General features: G+C 38.9%; 1 long non-coding RNA gene across 1 annotated transcript in view; it reads right to left on the bottom strand.

Annotated features, from left to right (window-relative positions):
* The window catches only part of LOC134470866 (uncharacterized), a 34,090-nt gene continuing 14,366 nt past the window's right edge, over window positions 1–19,724 (bottom strand). The window contains exon 2 of the long non-coding RNA XR_010040055.1: window positions 1–4,336. This is a non-coding gene — a long non-coding RNA (uncharacterized LOC134470866). The remainder of the gene's footprint in view (window positions 4,337–19,724) is intronic.

A 19,724-nucleotide genomic window follows, 5' to 3' on the forward strand; every position in this document is an offset into this window, starting at 1 on the left:
TTTTAGTGTCTCTTTTTCTTTAAAGTATCTGTTCATTTCATCATGTGTCATAAGGTCAGTTCTCATAAACTGTTTATAGATTCTACATATGCATGAGTCTTAACATGTATTTCTATCCTTTCTATATTAGAGGGAGAAACAAAACAAAGCAAGACAAAACAAAACATATTGCTATAAACACATGAAACAAACAAAAAAAAAACATGTAAGACCGTTGTACAAAGAGTTCTACCATGGTTCCTGTGTTGTCTCTTGTTATCTCCAATAGAATTGGCTATATCATCAGACATAATATAATTGCATATATCAGTACACAACAGTATTAATAAAGTCACAACTTTGTATGTAGCATAGAACTTCAAAAACCGGCAATTATCAAATCAGAATGTGTATCATAGAGTCATGTGATTTTCAGTGTAGTTGCCTATACTCTCAGACTTGATACTATCAATCATATCAGTTTTGAATAAAATCATCTCTGCCTCATTTCTGTTATGCTCTTTTTTAGCCATCAGTTGTCTGCTTATCTTCTTCTTTCTGTTTTCTGCTCCATTCATTGAGGCCTCTCTGCCACTGTTCCTGGAATCCTAGTACTTATCTCTCTCTCTAGAATGCCCTGCAGTATTCTCTGTAGACTTTGATTGGTGGTTGTGAATTTCCCAAGTTCCTCTTTGTCTTGGAAGCATCTTGTTTCTCCATTAATTTCTAGAGACAGTTTATCAGTATATATCAATCTGGGATGGAGGTTATTTTCTTTCAGGGCTTGGACTATTTTGCTCCAGGCTCTTCTTGACTTGATGGTTTGTGTTGAGAAGTCTACTGTTATTCTGATGGGCTTTCCTTTATAGGTGATCTGTTTCTTGTCTCTAACAGCTTTTAATATTATGTTCTTATATTGAATTTCTGGGATCTTGATTATTATATGCCTGGGTATAGCTCTGTTTTGGTTGTATGTGGCTCGAGTTCTGTATGCCTCATATATCAGAATATCTTTCCTTTTCCTATGTTTGGGAAATTTTCCTTAATTATTTCTGTGAATAACCTTTGTAGTTCCTTTGTTTGTACCCCAGCTTCTTAATTCACATTCTTTATTCTCAAGTTATAGATCCTCTTGTTGTCTTCTAGCCTTTGTATTGTTACTGCTTGTTTCCTTGTTATTTTTAAAAAGTTTTCCCTTTCATAATCCTACATCACAAAACTGTCCTCCAGTTTGGATAATCTATCCTTAGTTTCTTTCAAGCTGATTTGCCATCTTTCCATAGAGTTTTTAATTTCCTGATGATCTCTTTGAATCTGCTTCATATATTCTATATTTTTTATATTCTTCATCAAATGGTTCTCTCCTTTGAGTTCTTCCCTTCTTTCATCTGTGTCTTCTTGAGGGGTACTTAGCATCTCATTTATTAATCTTCTTATATCTTGCTTTACTTGGCTAAATATTTCCCTTCTGAACTTGTCTATGAGGTCCTGAAGATATCTCTTTATTTCCACTGGTGCTGTGTCTGATATTGCATGTTTGCTGTTCTCATTCTCCTTTGTATTTACTTGCCCTGGGTCAATGTTCTCAAGGTTGGGACCTGGGGACTTTTTGTTGTTTTTTCGTCTTCCCATCTTTTTTGCTTCTTCCAGGAGTCCTCAATTTCTTTCTTTGTTGGTTACAATTTTTTGAAGCACACTGGCTATATGACCCTTCCCACTGCTGTGTGCTAGTGAGTTGCAGACAGGGACAGTGTATGCTAGCCCCTTTCCTGCTGTGGCCTGCATTGTATTACTATATGCTGCATTCCCTCTGGGTCAGTCAAGCTGCTGTGGCCTGCAATGTATTACTTTGCACTGCCTCCCCTCCGGGTCAGTCAAGCTGCTGTGGCCTGCACTGTATTACTTTGCACTGCCTCCCCTCTAGTTCAATCAAACTTGAGGCTTCACTGGGTTAGTGTGGTTAGTGTGCACCACCACTGTTGGGATCTGATTTCAGATAACCTATTGGGTCGCAGCCAGGTCATGTGACCCAGGCCTAGTTCACTCCACCAATCCCATTTGGGAAGGAAACAACTGACTGAAGTCACTGCTGCCACTTGTACTTGCCAGTCCTGCCCAGTCCCAGAATGTCATCCGCCGGAGCCCCCCTTTCTATGGAATGACTCCATTCTCATCACTCATCACAGGTCAATGTAGGCACCCTGCCAACTCAGCTCTCCATTTGGCTCACCAACCCCCGAACTCAATGTAATGGTGCCTCCAGTGAGTCGAAGTGGGAGGAGCTTGGATGGCTTGGCAAGTCACGGCGGGACCTCGGCAAGTTGTGGTGGGACCACGGATGGTCGGCAAGTCACCCACTGTGGCGGGAACACTGAACCTTTAGCTGTTCCAATAATAGCACCGGGACTGTTTGGTTGGTTCTTCTCACCTTAATTTCTTCTTGGGATGAGAGAATTCATCTCCCTCTGGGGCTCCCCATTCTGTATTATGTTGAATTCTAAGTTGACTATCTCAGGGAGCCTCTGTAGCCAGTTTTTATCTATCTGCTGCCATTTTCATTCCTCCCCCAAATTGATGCTTTTTAAAAAGTAAGATCTACCTAAGAACAATTGAGGAATTGCTAATGAGGGAAATGACAAACCTGGGTCCCATGCATTGTCGCTGTTAAAAGTGAGTGACAATGGTGATGAAGGCATAGGAATGATCTCCTGATATGTGCACATATAGTAGAGCTGGTGTGATTTGGGGGGGAGTACTGGGGCTTGAACTCATGACCTCATGCTTGCCAGGCAGACGCTTATGCCACTGAGCTAAATCCCTAGCCCGAGCTGGTGTGATTATTGCTGTAGTTTCCTATCACTCTTACACCTTATTCACCACGTTTGGCACCACACATCTCATAGCTCTTCCTCAAAATCAAAATGACCATGAAAGGGAAACATTTGAATCAATTCAGGACACTGAGTCTACCATGACAATGCAACTTAAGACACAAAAGAAGACTTCCAGAACTGCTTCAGAAACCAGAGTGATAGGATGAGTTTGTTCAAACTAAGGGGAAGTGTTATAAGGGTAATTAATGATTAAATATCTTTAGTGTAAGAAATTTTTAAAATTTAACTATAGACTGTGTGTTCCAATCACATACTGTATGCTCAGACTCTTGTGCTTAATGGAAGAGGGAGGACACAAATGCTATTCTCGATACAGGTTGAAACTCTGTTCAACTGAGCTACAGACATTAAGTGAATCAGTCCAGTGACAACTTATGGTACACAGTATTCAGCAGTATACAGAGTTTACACTGCACTCTTCAGTGATTTCTTTAAAAAAATTAAGAGTATCTTGTACAAATTTACAGCAGTGTAAAACACTATGTAGTGTGTTAATTACCTTAGCAATATACATCTAAACTATATTTAATAGGCATAATGCATAACTGAATCAGTGTACTGACAGCTGGGTGAGACACTGTATTTGGCAATGTGCTGTGCATGAAATACTTTCTCTAGTGAAATATGTAGAAATTCTGTGTGAGTTTATATAATATAACTGTGCAAAATCTTGGGTTCTGTGCAATGTGGTGTACAAACTACTTCTGTAAGTATGTATGTTGTCACTGTATTTCACAGAGTTAGAAATAATTATATGAATCACTCCAGGTAACGAGAACCCTGCAAAGCATTCTTGGAATGTGTCAACTACTTTCTTTGGCAGATCATGTTAAAAGTTACGATGTTAACAGCACGTTAAAAGTGTGATAAAGTGACATAGATGCATGAGTGAATGATATTATCATGCTGACTATGAAACCTGTGTTTTGCAGTATAGTACTGTACATGCATTTGTTTCTTCTGTGACAGATAAAGAATTTCTGTTTAACAGAGGTAGACATGTAAATCATTCAGCCTATGGCTATCTGGGAAAAAGTGTCATTAATTAGCAGTTTATGGTGAAAGAACAGATTTTTCTAGAGACAAATTTTGAAATTCATTGTTTAACAGATCTAATGGAACGAATGATTTAGCAAAATATTTTCTCTGTAAGAGACCATGCTTGGCACTGTCTGATGTATGTGTGTGTGTGTGTGTGTGTGTGTGTGTGTGTGTGTATGTGTGTGTAGCTTATACTACTTTCCTAGTGACATATGTTGACATTGCTAAGGTCATAGAGGATGAAACTTTAACAGTCCCACATGCATGATGGATGCAGACAGTGATATACACGTACCTACATTTTATTTCCACTCTGCAATCTCTGGCTGGTGTATCCCATGAGCTAGTCCTTATCAGAAGTTAGAGGCCCAGAGCCTATGTGGATCATGTATTTATCATACGTGAAGTGCAGGTTTCCAACCCTAGTACCAAAAAGAAGAAAAACAACACAGTTTGCAGCATTGCTATGCTACTTATCTCATTATCAAAAAATAAAAAGGAGTTCCTCTTATGTGATAATAGTTTGAACATGAGTAGCCTCTGAATTTGCATGGTCATATTCTCAGTGGTAAACTAATGAAAGATTAGCATAACCTATATATGCAGGATGAATAGGAACTCAGACCTCTCAGAAACGCAGAGTTGGTTCTTAAGTAAGAAAAAATTCACACGCATCTAAGTGCTGACCAGAGGCAAGGAGGTGAACTTGCACTGAATAGATGAGGAGAAAAGCCAGGATGTATTTAATGCTCTAGAATCAACTGCTGATCAAAGACTTCATATGTATATAACAATTTGCTACTAAAGTCATTGAAAGTTAATAATTACCCTTCCATAATTCCCTTTCTTCCACTATTTTACACTGGTGAAAATCAGATTTACATTTAGTTTACAGGTAACTACAGGTGTTCATCAACAAGACTGACAGAAGAATGTCATCCGGAGAGCCAAACATTGGCATGTGGCCTTACAGTACTGGCAATGGGACTGGGGAAAGTTTGGTAGCCATGTGGAAGTCCAGGGTAACACTGGATGTAGAAACTTTGGATTTATGGGGAAAAGATGTCTGTGCAAATTTATGATGATTTTGGGCATCCAAGGAATAGAGCGTAGTAAGTACTGTGCTTCTTAAGATGACTTCCTGACTACAAACATTTCCCTTCTCTGATACCTGGGTGCAGGTATGCCTTAACATCTCAAATAGTGAACCCTCGGATCAAAGCTTTAGCTATCAGATGCTTTCTATTACTCAGTCTGTGAGCCTTAGATGCCCTCAGTGCCAGTTGGTGAACCCAAAGCGATCACAACAAATGGAAACCACTCAGTATCGTGGGAACATTAGGAAGTAGATTTTACAAAAATGGGGACGCCTGGACTTCAAGGGTATAAGTATTTACTAGTAATGATTGATACTTTCACTGGATGGGTCAAAGTCTTTTCCACTAAATCTGAATCAGCTCAGATTGTTGTAACCTAGTTTTAACCATTGTGCCTCATTTTCTGTTCTGTATGCATCTTATTTGTCTCCCCCTCTCCTTTCCCCTTCCTATTTATCTAGGTTAAGTTTCAATTTCCTGAAAGGCCATAAAAGCCTTAGGTTTCAGTTTCTGGTAACCCCCTCCCCTACCCCTCATCTGGCTATCTGTAATAAAATGTGCTGTTCTTTAAGAAATGCTCTCCTCTGTAAAAACTGTAAAATCTTACCTAATTGATATGTTAACCATTGTTGCCCTCTACAAATCACAGATGTTTACCCAATCTAAACTTGCTTGTATGCAGGGAGAGTTGCTTGTTAGCCCAACCCTTATCTGAACTTTGTTCTTCCCAATGTAATCACCTCCTTCCTGTCCTATAGTGTGCCCCAGCCCTCCTCCTTGCATTGTGAGACCAGCAGCTGTTTGTGGTTTTTACAAGATAAAAGCCCTGACTTTTAGCTGTCAGGCGTGCAGTCTCCAAATTGGCTCCCGAGGATTGCATCACCAAGCTTGGCCTAAAATAAAGCCTTTGCTCCCCAAATTTTAACTTCTTGCTTCCTTGGGTTTTATTCTGGGGTCCGAGCTATCACAAGATGGTAGTCAAAAAGCTTTTATATGAAGTTGTCTCACGATTTGGCCTCCCTTTATCCATGGGGTCCGACAACAGCCCAGCTTTTATAACCCAGATAACTCAAAAACTAACCCAAGCTTTGCAGATTGATTGGAAAATCCATTGTGCTTACTGGCCTCAAAGTTCAGGACAAGTTAAAAGGATAAACCAGATCCTAAAAATGGTAATAACTAAGATGGCATTGGAAACTGGCGAGAACTGAGTGAATCTCCTTCCTTTTGCCCTCTTGCATGCACAATGTACCCCCTATGTTGCAGGTGTTTCCCCTTTTGAAGTTCTATATGAGGGAGTTCCTCCTCTTATTCCTAAGATTTCTGAGAAAAAATTAGGTGATCTGGCTAATCAAGATCTCATTAAGTTGCTCCAGACCCTCCAGCCAGTACTAACTTTTATCCATCGATTATTATGGCAACAACATCCTCCACCTGCAGTCCACTCTGAAGAATGCCCTGCAGTGGAACCTGGGACACTAGTCCTCATCAAGAGACATCACTGTAAATCCCTCAAACCATGGTGGGAAGGCCTCTGCACCGTGGTCCTCAGCACTCTGACCGCCGTCAAAGTCACGGGAAAGCCTGCCTGGATTCATCATTCCCACTTCAAGCCAGTTCCAGCCTCCAACAACAATCAACTTACAGATAAGTGGACTGTTGCTCCCTCCAAGGATCCTTTAAAACTTAAAATTGCCAAATGTAACCGATAATCTTGTTCTTATGTATTCTTCCTTATAGAGACCCAAGGAGATGCCTCATAACCCACTGTTTGGAACTTGGAAAATTACTATTTCACTGGTAAATAATTGGTAGCCAATGCTACTGTCCATGAGATAATTAAGATAGATTTATGTGTCCTATTAGATAATATCCCAGCAAAAATTAGACCAAAGAGAATGTTATTGGGTCAACATTCCATGTTGCTAATGAAACCACCCAGACCTTGCAGGGACTTATGTAGTCAAAAGGAATTACAGTTCACTGGCAGGTATCTTTGCCCCCAAAAGCAACAGTCAGCCTCTGATCACACTGATCACACTATTAGGTGTTCACAGTCTGTAGAGACAAAATATTTTTGTAGACATTGGGGTTGTGAGTCTATATCTCTTTGGCAGGGAAATAAAGGGGATTGTTACTTTTTCTTCACTCGGGAGACCTCATCTTCCTGCACCCTCAACCAATGTAATCTTATGACTTTCAGACCTAAAATCCCAACTGACCCTGTTTGAAAAGCAGGATTACATTATGGTATTAGGTTGTGAGTCTCTAGATATGACCAGAAAGCACCTTTACCATTCAGTTCATTCCTGGGCCTGTTCGGACAGCCCCCATCAGGCCCACAGGCCCTCAAGCTCCCCAGCCACCTCAATCTCCTCCTGTTACTCATCTTCTGCCCTCCTCCACTAGACTTCCTGCTCCTAAGACCTTTTTGCCCTCTGCCATTTCTGCGCCATCCCTAGACCCCTTCTTGCCTCTAGACATTGCTTACCAGTTTCTTAAACTTAGTGCCCCAAACTTCACTGCTGACTGCTGGCTATGCCTTCCATCTCGACCTCCCTTCTATATGGGCACCCCTGTGACTATTATGGCAAATCAACTTTTAAATTCCTCTGCAGACGACACCACTTGTTGGTGGGGTGCTAGGCCCCTGCTCACACTGGACAATGTACAGGGTGCTCCAGGAACCTGGGTTTACTCTGCCCCCTACTCCTTGCACACTTCCCCTTATGCTGCACTCTGTAATCCTACCTCTTCAGTTGTGATTCATAATTTTTCCTATCCTGCTAATCAGCACCTTGTTGCTCCCAACGGAGCCTGGTTTGCCTGTACTTCTGGTATAACTCCATGTTCTATGCCTCCCCTGTTCACCCAGTGCCCTAAGCTTTGCATATGGGTCCATATCTTTCCCCAAGTGTATTGGTACTCTAAAGATAATGATAGGAGTCATTTGTTCCCTAGCTTTGACTTAAAGAGTCTGACCAAATAAAAAAAAAAATCCTGTACTTTTACCTGTATTACTAAAATTTGAGATAACAAGGTCAATAGTTTAAGAGTGTCCAGCCTAATAGTTAAAAGACCAAAATTATAGACACTAAAGTATACTCATTAACCAGGATCTAACAGCCCTCAGTGACTCTGTCTCCAAATTAGACGATTCTTTAAGTTCACTGGCTGAGATAGTTTTACAAAACCAGCAGGGTCTAGATCTCCTGCTCCTAAAGAAAGGAGGCCTCTGTCTGGCATTAAAAAAAATTTGTTTTTATGCCAATCATTCTGGGGTTATCAGACAAATATGGCCAGCCTTAAAAGGCAGCTACAGGAATGAGAACAGGCCAGAGAAGCTAAACAGAACTGGTTTAAATGATGGTTTTCTCTATCTCCCTGGTTGACAACGTTAATCCCAGCAGCCTCTGGACCTCTGTTAATCTTACTTACTTATTTAACAATTGGACCTTGCATTATAAACAAATTAGTAAATTATGTCAAAGACCGGCTTCAAACAATAAAACTCATGATTTTAATTAAGGACACAAGTTTATAAACAAATACCACTGTTTGAAAATTCCATGAGCCAATGATTTGATTTGACTCACTGACAAAAATCAGTAGGGAATGTTATACTAAGATGCTGAAAAATTAAAATAATTGATTAAAAGATAATTAGCAAAAATAGTTAGTTAAAAAGATAGTTATTAGCAATATTGTCATTCTGTACTGACTCATTACCCTAGTAACCACGCACCGACCACATAGTTATAGATTAACTGACCATGTGGTTATGCTGTTTTGTACGTGTAGCCCCCCCCAAGTAACCTGTGTGCTATGTCAACCTTTGTTCCCCTTGTAAGAGACAAATGATGTTGTGTCAACCATTGTTCCCTTTATAAGAAACAAATGTTCCTGAAATTGACAGACCAAGGGCTATAAATTGGCTAACCACCCACTGTGAAATGCCTCTGACCTCAAGCAAAGGGGAACAAAGGCCCACCTTGCTTCTGTTTCTCATCATTACATAATGATGAGATGTACTTAATGATGTACTTAATGATCAATGAGCTAATCATAAATGAACTATAAAAATCAGTCAAAATTCTAACTCAGTTGCACAGCTTTGCAAATTCCATCTGCACTGTGTCGCTGGGCCAGCTAAAAAAAAGGCGCTTCTTCCTAAAAACGACATCGTTTTGCCTTGTCTTTTCCATCTCAGGGGTTTTGCCCCATTTTTCATCTTGGGGGCCTTTTTGGGGAAGTACACGACCAACATAGGAATGCATTCTAATTTCTTTAGGCCACACCAATGTAATAATGCTGTCAATTTTTGCTATAGGAAAATATTTGAGAACTTTGCTGTACATATTTATGTGCATCTTTAATTCTACCTTTGATAGTCATTCTTAGCAATAAATTTGATAGGACAAAATATAGAGAATTTTTTAACAAGTCAGGTTTCTTTTGTCTCTATGGTAGTATGCCAACTACTGAAATCATGGATTTTACAAAAGAGAAAGTTTACCCATGAGATGCTGATGGTGTGGAGTTGGGGGAAGCCTCAGATCAGCTCCCTAAAGATAGAGCAGTGATGGCGAACCTTTTAGAACCATCAATGATAACAATTAGCCCCCTGCAGCACAGGTGCCTTAGGTTCACCACCACCTGGCTAGATTTACAGGTATTTATGGCTTTAAAAAAAAAAGTAGGCTAGTTTAAGGAATGGGGAAAGGCAATTAGAAGTAAAAAGCAAAATAACCCATGGTTTCTGCACATGTAACCAAACTTCTTGGTTCTTCACTGAATACAAGTGTAGAAAATGGTAACTTTAATATGATCAGAGCATGGAGTTTTGGCTGTCTGACATCAAAAGGTCACCCATCACACACTTAGACTCAAGTGAGAGGGTCAGAGGCTTCAGCTAGCTAGAGCTCCATTAGGGTACCTCTGGATTTTTTGAAAAACAGCTTAAATAATTGCTACTGTAATGCCCGTACACCTGAGGTGTCATCTTCTATAAAGCTAGTCAGAGTCTATCCTCATCCTGCTTTAAGCAATCATCTACTAATCACAGATTTTAGTAATCTGTGATAAAAGTAACTAAAAGAAGTGATGTTCGAGGATTTATTTGGGTTTTCCCTTGGTTTCATATTAAAACTTTTTATTATTATTGTCAGATTTCACTTTTGAAAAATTAAATAGGAGATCATCTTATCTGTAAGATCCAGTCCAGTACCTTGAAAACCTATAGTCAACCAATTATTAGCTCTATAAATCACTTGAAGGACATTTTAGCAAATGCCTTTGTCACTTTTGGAGCATTGCTCCAATATCTACAACCACAGTAACCTCCTTTATTTCTTTGAAACAAGTATAAGAACTCCCAGAGGGCTTGGAAAATCATTCACTACAGAAAACAGGCTCTTGAGAGCTTGTAAATAAACTCTGAGTTGAATTGACTAAAGAAAGCAACCTTAAATTGTTAAATCTGTTTGATTAAAACATTCTATTTCTGATCATTTTGCTGGTAAATCAAAAGACAGTTTTGGATTATGACAAAAAAGAAATGACTTTATTATATTTGACCTAACATTCTCACTAAAGGAAAAATTTTTACTAATCGTGTATTACATATTTTATAATTACATATTATTATATAGGAGTTAATGTCACTTTCTTTAATGTAAAACCATTTGTACTTTTCCAAATGCTGACTTTAAATACATTAAGAAATGAAGTTTATATGGTCTAATAATTCTAACATAGAAGCAAAAATTAAACATCTCCTTTCAGTAAAGGGATTCAAGATTCTTCAAGAATTTACTTTGGTCTTAAGAAATAGTTTTGGTGTAAGGCACATATATTTTAGTTAGAAAAGTAAGGAGGAACAGATTATTAGAAACAACAGAACTGTACAAGTTTCAGTTCTGTTGCTACCAAAAGGAAGCCAATGTATCGAGTGGCAGTGGCACAGAGAAAGGAAAAATCCTTTATGAACAATAAGCCAGCGTGTTGAAAGGCAGCGGCCCTCATCTTTTAAAGACCATCTTACCTCTTGCCCTGAGGAGAAGTCTTTTATGTGATTTTTCAATGGAAGGGATGTGGGTCTCAGACAGATGGACATCTCAGTTGTCAATATTTCAAAAAATACCTTTTGGAGCTTTTTGGATCATTGGCTGTGCTCATTTTATAACATTCACAGGTCCTCAAGAGTAGGAGTCCACTGGATTTAAATAAGACAGAAAGGAGCCACTCTGCTAATTAGAGAGTCTTGGGCCTGGTTTAGTTGGGGTCTGCATTTCCAGGCTGCAACTTTTTTCTATCACTTGGATCTGTATGTTTTCTATCACTTGGGAAGGGAGTATTTGTGCATTTCTAGCTAACTTTGGTATGCAGCTAATCTATCAAATATATGGTTCTATGGGTGGTTTTTTTTTTTCTTTTTCTTTTTTATGGGTACCGGGGATAGAACTCATGACCACACACTTGCAAGGCAGGCGCTTATGCCACTAAGCTAAATCCCCAGCCCCCAAGTTCTGTGGGTGTTTAAAGCCTTAAGAAATAAAGCAGAAGGAAATATAGAAACTCTTGGGACATGGAAATCAATGGGGGGGTCACTTTCAACAATGCTTTGTTTTCCTCTCTATAACAGGGAAGCAAACTAAAGAGCAGAAAAGCCAGAGAGTTTGTATTCCACTGAAAACCCAAAAGAGAACTACAACCATGACTGTTTCCAGTTCACTGATGCCCTCCTTAAGGGAGGATAATAACTTTGAAGCTAAAGCATCTAAATTAGAGGGATAAAGTGTGCCTAAGTGATTCCTCAGCAGTTAAACTGCTCTGATATTGCAGGTTTCTAAGTACAGAAACCTTTATCTACCTTAGTTACCACCCTTTCAATAATAGTCACAGTTTGCTAAGGTTTATTGATCCTGTTACTATGGTATTCATCTTGTTTTTATGCAGATCCTACTTTTAGATGACATTAATTTAATACTACAGAGTGGTGGTTTATTATATTGGATGCAAAAAATCTGTCAGAATTAAAGTACCACCCAAAAGGGATGGACTCAGGTTAGATAAAGAATGTTAATACTCATAATTAGCATGAATGCAAGGTCCATTACTTTGCAGACTACCCCATACCTCTTTTGGATCCAAGGGCTCTGCCCCTTACCCCTCGCCCATCCCACTTCACACCTTAAATACTGGCAGTGCTCTACACAGCCCCAGGCCCATATCACTCAGAACCCAGGCTCAGCGTTGATACAGTACAACCTGTGCACTAAACACCCGCTGTTGTGTGGAATCTGTCGCCACTGGAGGGATTTTTCACAGCTTTTGACCTGTGCTGTCAAAACACAGGGCACCTGCAGAGGAAGGCCACAAGCTGAGGTCAAAGCAGACACTCTTGCAGCTAGAATGGATTCAAGAAGAAGAATCTCTTAGAAAAGGGTACAGACTTTAACAACCCACTGTTCCTAGCATGGAAGCAATTGGGTCGGGGCTAAATAAAACATTGGCAGACCGAGCATTCATTGCTTTTCACACTCCAGTTCTCATCCTGGGGGTGCTTCACATTACTGTGGTGTCCCATTGCACAAGACACTTGTGAAGCATTTTGCAATGCTGCTTGACAAATACTCCAACATTTGCATGCATGTAGGACTAGGTGTAATAAGCACCAGTACTGCCAATAGATCATTAATTGTATGTAAACTTTGACTTTAATAACAAAATTATTGATGCTGCTGAACTGAACCAAAAATCTACTATAATATTATGTCTTTATTTTATTACATGTCCCCAAATCCCCAACTCATAACCAGAATATCCAGACAGCAACTCTAATCACACTCAATCGCCTTGACATTTTACCCACTTTCATCTTAGGAAAAATAGAGCTTTAAATCCACTTTAAAAGTTTGATATCACAAAGGGACACTTGCCAAGATAGAAAAATAGAACATCTGACAATTTGTTAGCTTGATTTACAACCTAAGTGCCTCATTCAACTCTCACCCCAGGCCTTGCAAATGTTAGCAGGTCTCAACTGCTCTCCTAGTTTGATGTTAAGAACACCAAGAACCTCTGTAGTTTTTAGGCCTATTTGTTTATTATTTCATTCCTTGGATCTTCAGACCGTGAAGAGCTAAAACCATGAACACTATTCTCTCCCTTTTAGGCTTACCCGGATTTCATTTTCTTTTCAGCTGAATGCTTTCACTGTTTCAGATTTAGCAAGCTTTGGGGCTTGAAATTTTTGAACAATGTAGTAAAGCAGTCAAATGACTGTGGCATGACATGTTGTAATGATGAGTTTCTTGAAGAAAGCAGCTTTTTTGAGAGAGTTATTTAGTTAGTAACTATTTCCTTGGATTCTTTTTGAGTACAGATTTCATTGTACAGTTTATCTAATAAATCTAATAGACCTGGAAAAGGCAATAATATAAATGTCTGCTTCAAAACCCTATTTACATGTAAGATGGAAAAAAGTTGAAGACAGTGATGAGTGATGACTTGTCCAAACCACATGCTGATCTGAGAGAAATAGGGTACAATCAGAAATTCTTACATATAAAGCTCTATTTAGAATTACTATCTTAATAGAAGCTCCACACAGAGAACGGAATAGACACCTGAAAAATTCAGCTCCTTATAATAAGTACCCTAAAGATGAGAGAAGACAGGAGCTTAAAACAGTCTTACATCCCTAGCCCGACCACCATCAGGGTTTAGAATTAGTTGAAAGTGCTTGTTCATTAGTATTAAGACACGCAAGTTTCCACACCAAAGCAAGTGATGTAAAAAACTTTCAAATCATACTTCTCTGTTTTACTTTAATATTTTTGGGACACTTGCCCCATTCTAAATAATAGTTTCATGAATTTTGACGGAGAGTAGATTCTGAGGATTAAAACGTAGGCTTCTTGAATGAAACACACACACTCTACCACAGGTCTACACCCCCAACTCTGTGGAAATTCATGACTATATTCTTTTTAATGCACACTTAAAAATATTGTTAAATTCATTTCTTCTAAGACTGCTTCTAATTCTAATGTTCCAGAGTTTCTCCTTCATTTTAGGCTGTAATGCATAAAGCAGTCCTGTATCTCTATTCAGACCACTGTCAAAAATTTACTTAATTTTAGTGCTTTGGCCTAGGCACTAGGAGACAGATATATACAACAGTTCCATCTGCTTCAGCATGAGGCTAGAAGACTTAGTGCACCCTATTTATTTAAGAATATATTTCTGCTGGGGTTGCTGGCACACACCTATAATCCCAGCACTCAAGAGGCTGAGGCAGAAGACTATCATGAGTCCAAGGACAGCCTGGGCTATATAGTGAGTTCAAAACCAATCTGAACTACATAGTGAGACCCTGTCTCAAAATAAATTTTTTTTGCAGCCAAGTGGGATGATGCATACCTGTATTTCTAGAACCCTGGGAGGCTGAGGCAGGCAGAGCACAAGTTCAAGACAGCCTGGACACTGGGCTATTTAGTGACTTAGCAAGACCCTGTCTCAAAATTAAAAAACAAGTTAAAGACTGGGAATATGGCTCAGTAATAAGACTTGTGTTCTGTCTCTACCGCACATGAGAGGAAGAAAAGAAGGAAAGAAGCAGGGGAAAAGGAAGAAAATGGAACACATTTGCTGTAATACCAGCTACTCAGGAGGCTGAGGTAGGAGTATCCCAAAGCTAGGAAACTTAAATGAGACCTTGTCTGAAAAAAATAAAAAGGGCAGAGGGTGTGGCAGGTGATACAATTCTGGGTCCAATCCCTAGTACAAAAGTAGGGGAAGTGGAGCATATTTATAAAACTAGAGGTTGACTTTATCCATCTCACATTCCTTCTTCCTCAAGTTAACAAAATACACATGAGGATTAATTTTGTTGTTTCTGTTGTTGAGTACCGGGATTGAACCCACAGTCTTCACAATGAGCTATAGAGAGAGAGCTTTCAATTTTTTTTTCTGTCTTTCTTTCTTATTTTTTTCTTAAGTCACTAATTCCCCAGGCTGGACTCAAACATGTAATCCTTTTGCTTCAGGCTCCCAAAGAGCTGGGATTTCCAGTGTGCACCACCATGCCCAGTTACACTGTTCAATTTTAAGATAGACTAGGAAGCTATAGTCACCAAGGTGTGCTGGTCCTAAAAAAGAGAGAAATAAAAGTCATGAATAGAAGAGTACTATCATGGACCCCCATAAATATGGCCAATTGATTTTTTTTAATTGTGGTAAAATGCACATAATATAAATTTACCATATGAACTATTTTTTTAATTTATCATTCAGTATTGTTAAAGATAGTCACATTGTCTTATGATCTTCAGAACTATTTTATCTTACAAGATAAACTCTAGATGCTGGTCAAGCCTTGCCAGGCTGATGGGAAGGAGGCTCAGCTAGAAGAGAAACCACACCTTGCCATGAAGCAAGTCCCACCACGCTGAAGAGAAACCATGCCTTCCCGTGAAGCAGGCCCTGCCATGCTGATGGGTAAGCACCTCAGCCAGAAGAGAAACCACACCTTTCCATGAGCTATCTGGTATATGGGCTGAAAAACCAGACAAGCATCCCTTCCCTGCCCACTGGTTCAGAGGACTCAGGATGAGATGATAGCAGCTGAGGGGAAGCTAGTAGCTGGATGCTTGTGTTGTTTGGTTGACTCTGAAGGCCTGGGGCTGGGGGGCTGGGCATCTACATGGAGGATAGCAGTGTGCATTGTGTCAACGTTCCTCATGTCTTGTTTTTGAAACCCAATGTTTTGTTCCACTTTACTGTTTTGTGTTATCCCTGAAGCTGGTAACCTAAGCAACTTTTTGAAGACAACAATGTGTAGTATTGTTCTCATTGTTTTATTTTGTTCTGAGGTTTTGTTTTATTCAGTGTTATGTCCTGATTGGTTTTATTCTGTTTTTTTTTTATTTTCATGTGTCTGATGGACAATTATTGTGAAGATAACAAGATATATTATGGTAGCCATTGGTGATTTCCTATTATCCTGTTTTGAAGTTCTGTACCACTTTTACTGCTTTGTTTTGATTGACTTTATTCTGTTTTGTTGTGTTTTCTTCTCTTTAAAGTAAAATTTAAAGATAAACCCTATACCTGACTAATAAATGTTCCCCATTTCTCCTCTTCCAGGCCCTTGCAAGAAGCTTTCTACTTTCTATTTCTCTGGGTATGGCTATTCCAGGTATCTCATGTAAGCAGAACTATACATAATTTATATTTTTGGCTGGCTTATTTCATGTAGTTTAACTTCATCAAGGTTCATCTATATTGTAGCATATCATGATTCCCTCCATTTTAAGGCTAAATAATATTCTAATACATATCACATTTTGTTTATTTATTCATCCACTGATAGATACTTGAGTTGATTTTATATTTGGCTATTGCAAACAATGCTATTATGGAGACAGATATACATATATTTGTTTAGTTCTCTGCTTTCAATTATTTTGCATCTATGCCAAGAAATAAAATTGCTGGGTCACAGAATTCTTATATTTCTAACTTTTAAAGGAACCACTGTTGACCTCAAGTGGTTCATAATGGTTTCAATTTCTCCACAAGCTCACCAAAACTGACTATTTTTATACTTGGTTTGCTGATATTGTTGTTATAATGGCTGTCTTGACTCTGTTAGGTAACGGCCAATGGATTTTTGCAAAGATGCAAATATTTCAAGGCAGAGAGGACTCCTTTTCCAAAAACAGTGTTGGAAAAATTAGACATCCCCCTAGAAAATGAAGTTTGACCTAAACCCCACTATATTAAAAAACATAGTATCTAAAAATTGATCAGACTTAGGTAAAAATTAAAGCTATGATTTTTAAAAGAAAACACAGGAAAAAATTCATGTATTAAATTAGGCAAAAGAAAAACTTCTCAATATAATGTATAAAAGATGATCCAGACAAAAAATGATAAATTGGACTTCATAAAATTAGAAATATTTTGCTCTGCAAGATACACTAAAAATGAACAGAAACAACAAGACAATAAAAATGTAAACCATAGACTTGGGGGAAATGTTGGCAAATCATTTATCTGACAAATACTATTATCCAGAGTACAAAAAGAATGCTCTCAACAGGAAGAAAGCCATGTGTTTAAAGAAAAATTCTTGGACACCATCAAAGCCAGCGGTGGAGATGGAGCTATAGATTAGATTGGGATGTCCTCCAAAGGTCCATGCATTGAGCCTTTATCCTCTACTTGGTGCTATTGGAAGGTGATGGGAATTTTTTTTTTTTGTCTTTTTCCTTTTTATTGGTAGAACTCATGACTGCCTGCTCACAAGGCAAGCACTCATGCTGCTGAGCTAAATTCCCAGCCCCAGAGGTGATGGGAATTTAAGAGGGGGTGCTTAGTAAAAGGTCTTTATGTCACTGAGGGACCGCCCTCCCAGAAGATCATAGGACCACAGTCTCTCTCTCTTTCACTTCCTGGCTATCAAGTAAGCAGTTTGCTTCACCAAGAGCTCCTGCCATGACTTGCTGCCTCACCCAAAGGGATGCAGCCAACCAAGTATGCACAGAAATCTCTAAAACTATAAGCCAAAATAAACCTTTTCTCTTTATAAGTTGACTCTCATGGGTATTTGATTTACATATAGAAAGCTGACTTAAACAAGTCATTAATAAGCACAAGATTTTCAACATCATTAGCCAATAAGAAACTGCAAATTAAAATGAGAGATTATTAAAAGGATTAAAATAGAAAAGACTGATATCAATATTTTGAGACCACTGGAACTTACAGACATTGGTGGTGAAAATGCAAAATTGGGCAGTTGTTCTGAAAAAAGTTTGGCAGGTTTTTTTTATAAAGTCCATCATATATTTACTACCTGACCCACCAATCCTACTCCTAAGTATTTATCTAATATGCTTTGGACCTGTGCCCCATCACAGTACAGAGTACATGGTAAAGCAAAGGTATTTACCGCATGGCCAGAAAACAAAGGAGAGAAAGAAAGAGGAAGTGACCAGCAATCTTCTATCCCCTGCAAGGGTGCGCACAAATGGCTAAAATCTCTCACTAGGTTCCACCCCTTAAAGGTTTTACCACGTCCCAATAGTCCCACAGGCTGTTACAGGGGATATGAAATATTTCATGCAAAATATGAAAACATTTCATGCAAAAACTTGTACAAGAATGTGTCATAGGCTTTATCTGTAATACTTAAAAATGAAAAGAAGCCCAAGAGGGAGGTGCATGCATGTAATTCCAGCACTCTAGCACTGAGGCAGGAGTTTTGCAAGTTTGAGCTAAGCCTAGGAAACTTAGCAACTTAGGCCCTTTTTCAAAAAGAAAAAAATTTTTTTTCTTAAGGACTAGGGGTGTTGCTCACTACAAAGGCCCTAGGTTCTATCACTAGTACTAAAACAAAACCAAATGTCAAATGTCCTTCATTTGGTGAATGAATAAACCATTCATACACTCAGTAGTACACTCATATGCTTAGTAGGTAAACTGTGACACAGCCATATAATGAATAAACCATTCATACACTTAGTGGTACACTCATATGCTTAGTACGTAAACTGTGACATAGCCATATGGTGAATGAAATATTATCCAGCAACAAAAAGATCTAATGACTTGGTTGGGTCTCAGAGGTATTCCGCTGAGTCAAAGAAGTCAGTGTCACAGGGTATGCATTGTGGTATTTCATCATTATGCTTGCTACAGTTTAGATCTGAACTCTCAAAGGTTCACGTGTTTACATATTTGGGTCCCCCTGTAACAGCCTGTGGGACTATTGGGACGTGGTAAAACCTTTAAGGGGTGGAACCTAGTGAGAGATTTTAGCCATTTGTGCGCACCCTTGCAGGGGATAGAAGATTGCTGGTCACTTCCTCTTTCTTTCTCTCCTTTGTTTTCTGGCCATGCGGTAAATACCTTTGCTTTACCATGTACTCTGTACTGTGATGGGGCACAGGTCCAAAGCAATAAGGACTGAAACTTCCAAAATCAGGTGCCAAAATAAATATTTTTTCATTTCAGTTGGTTTATCTCATGTATTTGTTACAATGACTAAAAGCTAACATAAGGAACACCTCAAAAAGACAAAGCTGGGGCTGGGGATTTAGCTCAGTGGCATACGTGCCTGCCTTGCAAACAGGCAGTCGTTAGTTCAATCCCTGGTACCGATTTAAAAAAAAAAAAAAAAAGACAAAGCTATAGCAGTGGAGAACAGAGTCGTGGTCACCAGGCATTACTGGGAAGGGTGTGATGGCCAGGGAGCTGCACACGAGCGTTTCTTAGGGTGGTGGAGCTCTGCAATACCCAGATTGCAGGGTGCCTATCAAACTTGGCAGAATTCTATACCAAAGCAGAAAATTTTGCTGTGGATTAATTTTAAAATAAAATTTAAAAATGTAAATTAATATCACAATAAGCCCACTACATGTCAACTCTAATAACATAGTTTTATTTTTTTAAGTTTTTCCAAAAGAAAAAATTATAATGAGAAGAGTGGCTTTGTTTTACAATTTTGCAAAGCGCACTAATGTCTGTCTCAATAGAGGACTTCAGGTTTGCATATCTGCTTCTGTATTCAATTATTTTTAATGTCATGTACTCTTGGGAAAGCTGTACTCAGAAGACAATGAAAATAAATTAGGTGTATCATTTTAAGAAAACATTTGACTTCATAACTCCCCCTCAAGAAGACCTGGGGTCCCCAGGGTTA

The sequence above is a fragment of the Cavia porcellus genome, unplaced genomic scaffold (assembly GCF_034190915.1).
Source record: "Cavia porcellus strain 051 isolate PalLab524CR breed Dunkin Hartley unplaced genomic scaffold, mCavPor4.1 scaffold_17, whole genome shotgun sequence".
In the NCBI taxonomy this organism is placed as follows: domain Eukaryota; kingdom Metazoa; phylum Chordata; class Mammalia; order Rodentia; family Caviidae; genus Cavia; species Cavia porcellus.